This window comes from Podarcis gaigeae (assembly GCF_964106915.1).
Source record: "Podarcis gaigeae genome assembly, chromosome: 7".
Classification (NCBI taxonomy): Eukaryota; Metazoa; Chordata; class Lepidosauria; order Squamata; family Lacertidae; genus Podarcis; species Podarcis gaigeae.
Genome location: NC_139683.1, coordinates 24,102,141 through 24,110,733, shown reverse-complemented (window position 1 = coordinate 24,110,733; position 8,593 = coordinate 24,102,141). Strand labels below are relative to the sequence as shown.

Below are 8,593 nucleotides of genomic sequence, written 5' to 3'. Positions count from 1 at the left end.
TGTGGCCCTTGGCTTCGGGGCCCTGATTTTTAAAAATTTCATGCTGACGAGCACAACTTAATAATTAGATAATAAGGCAGCACACCATGTTATTGTTGGGTATAAGGAACCTTGCATACCCCCGGCCAGTAGAGGGCAGGCTTGAAACTAACAGTCAGGGGAAAATAAACTTTGTGGTTTCCCACTAACTCCGCCCCTACCTCCCATCTCTCTCCTTGAAGAAACAGCCAAGAAACTCACTGCCACTTGTAGGGTAAAAATATGAACTCATCCTTGTAAATATGAAGAAACAGTAAGTAAAGAACCTTTTTTCTTCTTCTTCAGTGGGACCTCTATGTGTTTTATTTTACGTTTTTAAGCAGTGCTGGTGAATTAAATAGAATGTGAGAGACACTGCCATTTTGGCAGCAGAACAGCCGCTATATCTTAAACCAGTGCACCTTAAAAGGCAGGGAAATGGCAGATATGCTCACAGCATCCATGGGAACACAGCCAAGGCCCACCAGTCAGGGATTGTGTTGGTGACAACACCCACACATAGTGAGAGCCAGTGAACCCACAAGAGCAAGGGACATGCCCCCTAGCCCAAACTACAAAATGACACCACAGCACCACAAATCCATCAACCCTAATAGTACGAGAGCGAGCGAGCCAGTGTGGTGTAGTGGTTAAGAGCGGTGGACTTGTAATCTGGTGAACCGGGTTCGCGTCTCCGCTCCTCCACGTGCAGCTGCTGGGTGACCTTGGGCCAGTCACACTTCTCTGAAGTCTCTCAGCCCCACTCACCTCACAGAGTGTTTGTTGTGGGGGAGGAAGGGAAAAGGAGATTGCTGGCCACTTTGAGACTCCTTAGGGTAGTGATAAAGTGGGATATCAAATCCAAACTCTTCTTCTTCTTCTTCTTCTTCTTCTTCTTCTTCTTCTTCTTCTTCTTCTGCTGCTGCTGCTGCTGCTGCTGCTGCTGCTGCTACCAGCCACAAGCTAGCTACATCTGAAGGCAACCCTGTACAGTGGTACCTCAGGTTAAGTACTTACCGTAATTTGTTCCGGAGGTCCGTACTTAACCTGAAACTGTTCTTAACCTGAAGCACCACTTTAGCTAATGGGGCCTCCTGCTGCTGCCATGCCGCCGGAGCCTGATTTCTGTTCTCATCCTGAAGCAAAGTTCTTAACCTGAAGCACTATTTCGGGGTTAGCGGAGTCTGTAGCCTGAATCATATGTAACCTGAGGTACCACTGTATCTGGAAATTTTTAATGTCTAATGTTTTATCATTTTTTATGTGCTGTAAGCCACCCAGAGTGGCTGGGGAGTGGCAGATGTGCTTCTTCCCTGGGCCACACCCATCTCACCTACAGCTCCACCCTATTTTAGCTGTGTCACCAGCACATCTTTGCCAGTAGAATCACTATGTTTTTAGAGCGTTCCACCAATGCATCTGTCATGGTGTCCAGGGATAAATGTGATGGCCACCAGATTTTGTTGGACTACAACTCTCATCAGTCCCAACCAACACTGCCAATGAGCAGACATGATTCAGCAACATCTGGAGGCCTCCACACTGCCTTGGCATATTTGTGTTCTGTCGGCATAGCGGACGTTCTGCCAAATCGTAGAGCCCTTTAACCAGCAGAATTTGAGCATAGGACTGTAACCTAATTCATTTATGTGGATTCTGAATATGCCTTATCGCTGATTGCTCATCAAAAAACAGTATAATTTTTCCACAACTATAGCTACTCATGACACCAGAAAATTAATCCTGAGAATATGACACATTTTCACAAAACGGAGTAAAAGCAAATAAATGAATTTATATTTATATTTTTTAACTCTGATGTCTCCTGTGGGTTAAATTATCAGGGCTTGATCTGGCTCCCATTGGAAAGAAAGGCAAAGCTCACATACATTTTCAATGTTTTGCTGATAGAACTATGAACAACTTTGCCTACGGTCTCAGGAAGGCAGGGATTACACATGATTGGAATGCTGTTGTTTATACTTCCACATGAACATAACAGGAATGTGAGGAATGCATGGTTTCATTAATCATGCCCAATCAAACCTATCACTTTTTTAGCATTTTAATTGCAGAATTATTCCAACCACAGAGTTATTTTGTTTTTATCTACTGAGAATACACATTTATTTTTTTCTAACAGTCTACCTCTTTTTATTGGCTCTGACCTAAAAGCCTGTCAGTGAAAATAGAAACTACTGTGAGGGTGTGATCCTGTGGGATGGATTAGTTTGCTGAGCAGCAGAAGGACGCTTGGGAAGGCCTCGAGATGCCCAGGTTTTGAAACCGCTTAGTCCGCCTGTGGGGCAGCTGTGGGGCAGGAAATGCCTTGCTGTCTAACTAGTGGATATACAGGGCCCAGAATTTGAGTATGCCATGGGCAAGGTGGGGACAGATGTCCATAGTGGATACATGGCTGTTGGGGGGTTGAATTCAATGCTAGTACTACCCAGCATAGACCCACTGAAATTCATGACCATGGCTAACTCCGTTCCATTAATTTCAATGAGTCTGCTCTGAGTAGCACTTAGCTACAACCATAGGCTGTACAGTACAGCTCAGGGAAGGTTTTACACACAAGGAACAGGGATCCTGTGTCAAAAAGAGAAAACCGAATTGCTGCCACTTGATTGCTGTCATTTGATTCAATTTATATGTAGGCCCCGTTAGCTAAAGTGGTGCTTCAGGTTAAGAACTGTTTCAGGTTAAGAACGGACCTCCGGAACGTATTAAGTACTTAACCCGAGGTACCACTGTAACAGCATTATAGACTCCACAGTTATCTGAATCCAACATAAAATTGATAAGCGTGGATAAATAACACTGCATGGATCCTGCTGTAATGCTTCCATAGAATTACAGGGGGAAATGTTTCAGGGCAGCTTCTCTTGTTCCTATCAATGGAGCATATCTTGGGAATTTCCCTCTGGATTGTGTTCCAGAACTTCCTGCCTATATAGCTGGGTGCTTAAAATGCTGGATGTCTTTCATCACAGGCAACAGTAACTGTAAATTTGCATTGGCATAATAAATAATGTTATCCTTTACTTTGTTGAGTCCAAACTCTCCCCTGCTACACAAGCACATACACACTTTCACACACCTCTGTTAATATCAGATAGGATCCTAGGTCAGTTCTTTTTTATCATAATGTGTCTGTTGGAGCCACTTTCCCACCCTTTCCAGTTTGGTGTACAGAGAAGATTTGTCAATGTATGTATATTTTAAAGCAGGGGTCAGCAAACCTTTTCAGCAGGGGTCCTTCAGACCTTGTGGGGGGCCGGTCTATATTTTGGGGGTGGAAAAGAACAAATTCCTATGCCCCACAAATAACTCAGAGATGAATTTTAAATAAAAGAACACATTCTACTCATGTAAAAGCACACTGATTCTCACACTGTCCACGGGCTGGATTTAGAAGCCGATTGGGCCGGATCCGGCCCCCGAGCCTTAGTTTGCCTACCCATGTTTTAAAATAACAACAACAGCACAGTATCTTACTTTCATTAAGCTAAGCTTCCTGCTGATGTCATTCTTACATTACAAAGGTCTTAATTTAAACCATGACATAAATGCTTTTCATCAGTTTAATTCTTTCTTCCTTCCCTTCCCCCCTTTTGCTTCTTTGTGCCAAAGTCTTGCATTTTTAAAAATAAAGGGTATGCTGTGTAATAATTGCTGCAGGACAGACGGCTTTATTCTTAAATATGAAAGACAAATGGGGTGTGACATGCATGTGTTTCAGCATGCAGAAGTTATTTCTACAGGACCTCACGTTTTTCCATTCTTCCTCCCCCCCCATAGAATATTCAGCTTCCTTTGAATTTGACCTAACAATAACACTAGATTTCAAGCACAATTCCCAGAAATGATTGGACCGGGAGGTGAAAACTAATTTGCCTTTTGAATTCTCCATCTCACTGTCACACATACTCACACATGCACACACTTCCACACAGGTACTTGTGGATTATATTTAATGACAGCCTTTTAAAAGAAGAGATGAGATGTTTCATTACACATACATATTCTGCTTTGTGTGGTGCCAATAAAGGCCCTTTGCAGCAATGTCAGGAATAATATAAGTGGTTTCTTTTGCTTTGTTTGACGTATGACAGACATACAGCACGGATTCAAAGGTCTTTCAAAGGTAATATTCCCCACCCCCCACAGAATGGACCCTAATTCAGCTTATGTACTGCAACACTTTATGGATGTTTCCCAGGAGTTTTAGAACTCATGAATATAAATTATGAAATGTACTTTGCGTTAACACCCAGATGAGGACACCATTCAGCACTTTCATTTTATTTTATTTCAAAAAAAAATTATTGGTTTTTACAATATTAACGACAAACAAAAACACAGAACAAACAAAACATAACAAACATAAATCATACCCTTATTGAAAATAGCAGTTATTGACTTTGTAAAACAACTTCCTCATTTCCCCTTAGTTGAATTTCATTGTATATCCTTATAACGGTTTTCCAAATCCCCATTTTGATTCCCTTTAAATTAAACATTAACACCTTTAATTCTTCTCCTTCTTGTATTAAACATATCATTTTATCAGTTAACATAAATACAATCCTAAGCCCAATAAGTATCTGGAAGCTATTTCCAGTTAGTTTAGCTTAACAAATTTAGCTAAATAATCATTAAATTTATTCCATTCTTCGTGGTGCACTTTCATTTTAAACCAATCTTTATGTTTCTTTTTAGACAAAAATTGATAGCAGTGGAGTTAGATTTATATTAGACATTGATTTAAAATTTATCTGAGATATTGATTTTGTTTATCCTAATTTATTATATTGTCTTTCTTTTTGTCTGTCTGTGTACACACATGCAAACATATAATGGTTTTAATCACGTTTTGTTCTTCTGCATATTAGTGATCTACTGTGTTTCTTTGAATCTTTAACATTTTTAATTGTATTAGTTATTTTATTATCTTAAAAGCTTAGATTACCTTGGGAATGTGTGCATACAAACGGATTCACAATCATAATATGCCAGGGCTTGTCACGACTTTTAGTCTTCGTAAGGGACCTGGGTTTGCCATGCTGTAACTTTCTAAGAATGCGTCTCAGATTGTTTTGTGTCTGTCCTTCCTTCACTACTGAATTTGGAATCTTGTTGTCTTCCCTTGGAAGCAACCACGTCTGAAAAAAATAGCAGATTATTAATGCACTTACAAAAACAAATAAGGCAGAATTAAAGCACAGAATACGGATATGCTGAAAAGCAGGCTTTTTTGCATTATATTTTTTAAAAAAATACATTTTTACAAAAGGGCAAAACTTGCTTCCACCCAACCAACAAACAGTCATGGTTTCCCCCAAGGAATCCTGGGAAGTGTTGATTGTTAAGCATACTGGGAGTTGTTGGAGACCCTATTCCCCTGCATAGAGCTACAAAGTTCAGAGTTCTCTGGAAAGAGCGATTGACTGTTAAACCACTGGAAAGTGTAGGGCAGGGCATGGGGTCTCCACAAACCACAACTCCCATGATTCTCTGGAGGCTGTTTAGAGTGCTATGATACTGCTTTTAAAAATGGTGAAGATGGGGCCTGGGACAGACTGGAGAGGAAACTTAGCTCTTTGTACCTAATCTCCCTGCAGAGGAGACGACTGAATGCTTGCCTCAAGACAAAGCAGGATGGGAGACAAGTTGCTCGTGCTTACAGTTCTCTTTGGCAAATAGGGATGATTAGGGTAGCAGTGACTCAGTTGGTTCCATTTAACTTAGAATTGTAGAGTTAGAAAGAGAGCTAAGGATCATCTTGTTTGTTGTTGTTGTTGTTTAGTCGTTTAATCGTGTCCGACACTTCGTGACCCCATGGACCAGAGAACGCCAGGCACCTCTGTCCTCCACTGCCTCCCGCAGTTTGGTCAAACTCATGCTGGTAACCTCGAAAACACTATCCTACCATCTCGTCCTCTGTCGCCCCCTTCTCCTTGTGCCCTCCATCTTTCCCAACATCAGGGTCTTTTCCAGGGAGTCTTCTCTTCTCATGAGGTGGCCAAAGTACTGGAGCCTCAGCTTCACGATCTGTCCTTCCAGTGAGCACTCAGGGCTGATTTCCTTCAGAATGGAGAGGTTTGATCTTCTTGCAGTCCATGGGACTCTCAAGAGTCTCCTCCAGCACCATAATTCAAAAGCATCAATTCTTCGGCGATCAGCCTTCTTTATGGTCCAGCTCTCACTTCCATACATCACTACTGGGAAAACCATAGCTTTAACTATACGAACCTTTGTTGGCAAGGTGATGTCTCTACTTCTCAAGATGCTGTCTAGGCCTGTCATTGCCCTTCTCCCAAGAAGCAGGCGTCTAGTCCAGTGCAATGAAGCAATCACAGCTCAATAATCCTGAGGGAGTGTGTTCCACTGTCAAGCAGCTCTTACCATGAGAAAGTTCTTCCTGATGTTTAGTTGGAATCTCCCTTCTTGTAACTTGAATCCATTGGCTTGGGTCCTACCCTCCAGAGCGGGAGAAAGCAAACTTGCTCCAACCTCCATGTGACAGCCCTTTAGAGATTTGAACATGGCTGTCATATCTCCTCTTAGTGTCTCCTCTTATCCAGGCTAAACATACCCAGCTCCATCAACCATTCCTCATAAGGCTTGGTTTCCAGACCCTTGATCATTTTGGTTGCCTTCCTCTGCACACCTTCCAGCGTCTCAATGCACATCTTAAACTGTGGTGCCGTTAATGGACAGGCAAAGAGAGACAAATGTTTAGCCACATGGTCTTAGTTTATTGACCACATCAATAAGTCAGCACAGTTATTGCAAACTCCTATAACATATGTACCCTGTATCTTTATGAAGAGCACTAATTAATGTCAGGGACTGGCAGGGCTCCAAGGAAGGGCCTGAAGAGGCAGGCACCGTGACCACTTCCATTTAAGAGAAGTTGCAGGTTGTTTGCATGCGCCCCATCAGATGAGGTTACTTAAGCTTGGGGGTGGGGAGACATAGTGATGCCGTTGCTCCAAGAGTCCAGCTTGGAGTGCAAACCTGGGGACGGAATGCCAGATACTTTGTCGCCCAGAATGTGTGTGCATGTTCTGTGCACCTTTGGAGCTATTGTAAATGCATGCTTTGCCAATGAAGAAGCAAACTACCGGCTGTTTGTCCTCCCTGGGCTGGGTGGCCTCAGGACAATTAATCAGTGATCCTACGATGTATGTACCTTACTGTTACTTTTTGTAACTGACAATCAAATAATATGTGTGTTACGTTTATGGTGTTGCTGCTGAAAAATTTAATACAAGTTCAAAACAAAACTGTGGAACCCAGAACTAGAAATAGTACTCCAGTTGGGGTCTGACCAAAGGAGAATAGAGTGATACTATTATTTCTTCTGATCTGGACACCATCTTTCTGTTGATGCAGCCTAGAATTGCATTAGTTTTTTTTGCATCTGCATCACACTGCTGACTCACATTCAGTTTGTGGTCTGTTAGGATCCTTTTCACATGTAATGTTGTCAAGCCAGATGTTCCCCATCTTATATTTGTGCATCTGATTATTCTTGCCTAAGGATAGAAGCTTATATTTGTCCCTGCCGAAATTCATTTTCTTAGTTTTGGCTCAGTTCTCCAATCAAGACAGTAGACTGTTCTCCCATCACCCTTGATTTATGATGGTGATCTAATTCATTATTTAAATTGATTTTAACAATAGTGAAATTTCCAGTTTCACCGTTTTTGCTTTGAGCAATTTGTATTTGTACTCTTGCTGCTCCCTTTAGGAAGAAGCAAGCATAGAAAAATCCAAATTATTTCCCCCTTTTTAGAAAAAAAAAGATTCCCTCCACAAAATAAAAGTGGCATCAAAGTCTTCTACCCTGAGGTTTGTCTCTTGAGGTTTAAATAGGGTAAGTAGGAACCTGTGTGGAATACTTAGCAGGTACTGGAGAGTCTTATGTTTAAGATACAACCTTATATTGTTCCAGAAAATGAAACAACCACAATGCTCCTGAATACCACAGATTATTAAGTTTCTATCTCACTCACAACATAATGAAATCCACATCTCCTATCGCTGGATGGCAAAAGAGGACAACAATTGCCCTAACAGTCACAAGTTGATCTTGTTTGGGCAGATATTTCTTCATGATCTCAGGGATGGCAGTTAGAGGAAAGGAAATTTCAGGAATGCATCCCTATAGTGAATTACTCTTGGCTAAAGCTATTCCACACATTACAACAGTGGCCCTCGGTCTGGGCCTCTTGGGAGTGTAGGACACTTGGATGGGGGAATGAACTTCTAGGAATAGATACAAATGAGGTAGATTGAGCCTTTGTTTGCCCCAATGCCTAGAGCTGGGTGGTTAAATGCCCTTGGCAGAGAACCTACGCTAATCAATGTTGGACTTCAAGGGATGACTACACCTGTGTAGCCCCATCATGCCATGGGAAGAAGAGAAACTTGCAATGTATTCCTGGGCATAATTTTAAGGGGTGTGTCAGAGAGACAGAACCTGTCGTATTCCTTTTCTTATGCCAGTGTTTGTTGGTGCCCCAGTCTGAACACAGTAGCAAGCTGGATATATTGCCCTTTG

The 8,593-nt window shown here is 41.8% G+C and overlaps 1 protein-coding gene across 1 annotated transcript in view; it reads left to right on the top strand.

The window, feature by feature from the left end:
- The first annotated feature begins 202 nt into the window (after nt 1-202).
- The window catches only part of VPS13B (vacuolar protein sorting 13 homolog B), a 399,672-nt gene continuing 391,281 nt past the window's right edge, over nt 203-8,593 (top strand). The window contains exon 1 of the mRNA XM_083749735.1: nt 203-292. The gene's annotated coding sequence lies outside the window, so the exon portion shown is untranslated. The remainder of the gene's footprint in view (nt 293-8,593) is intronic.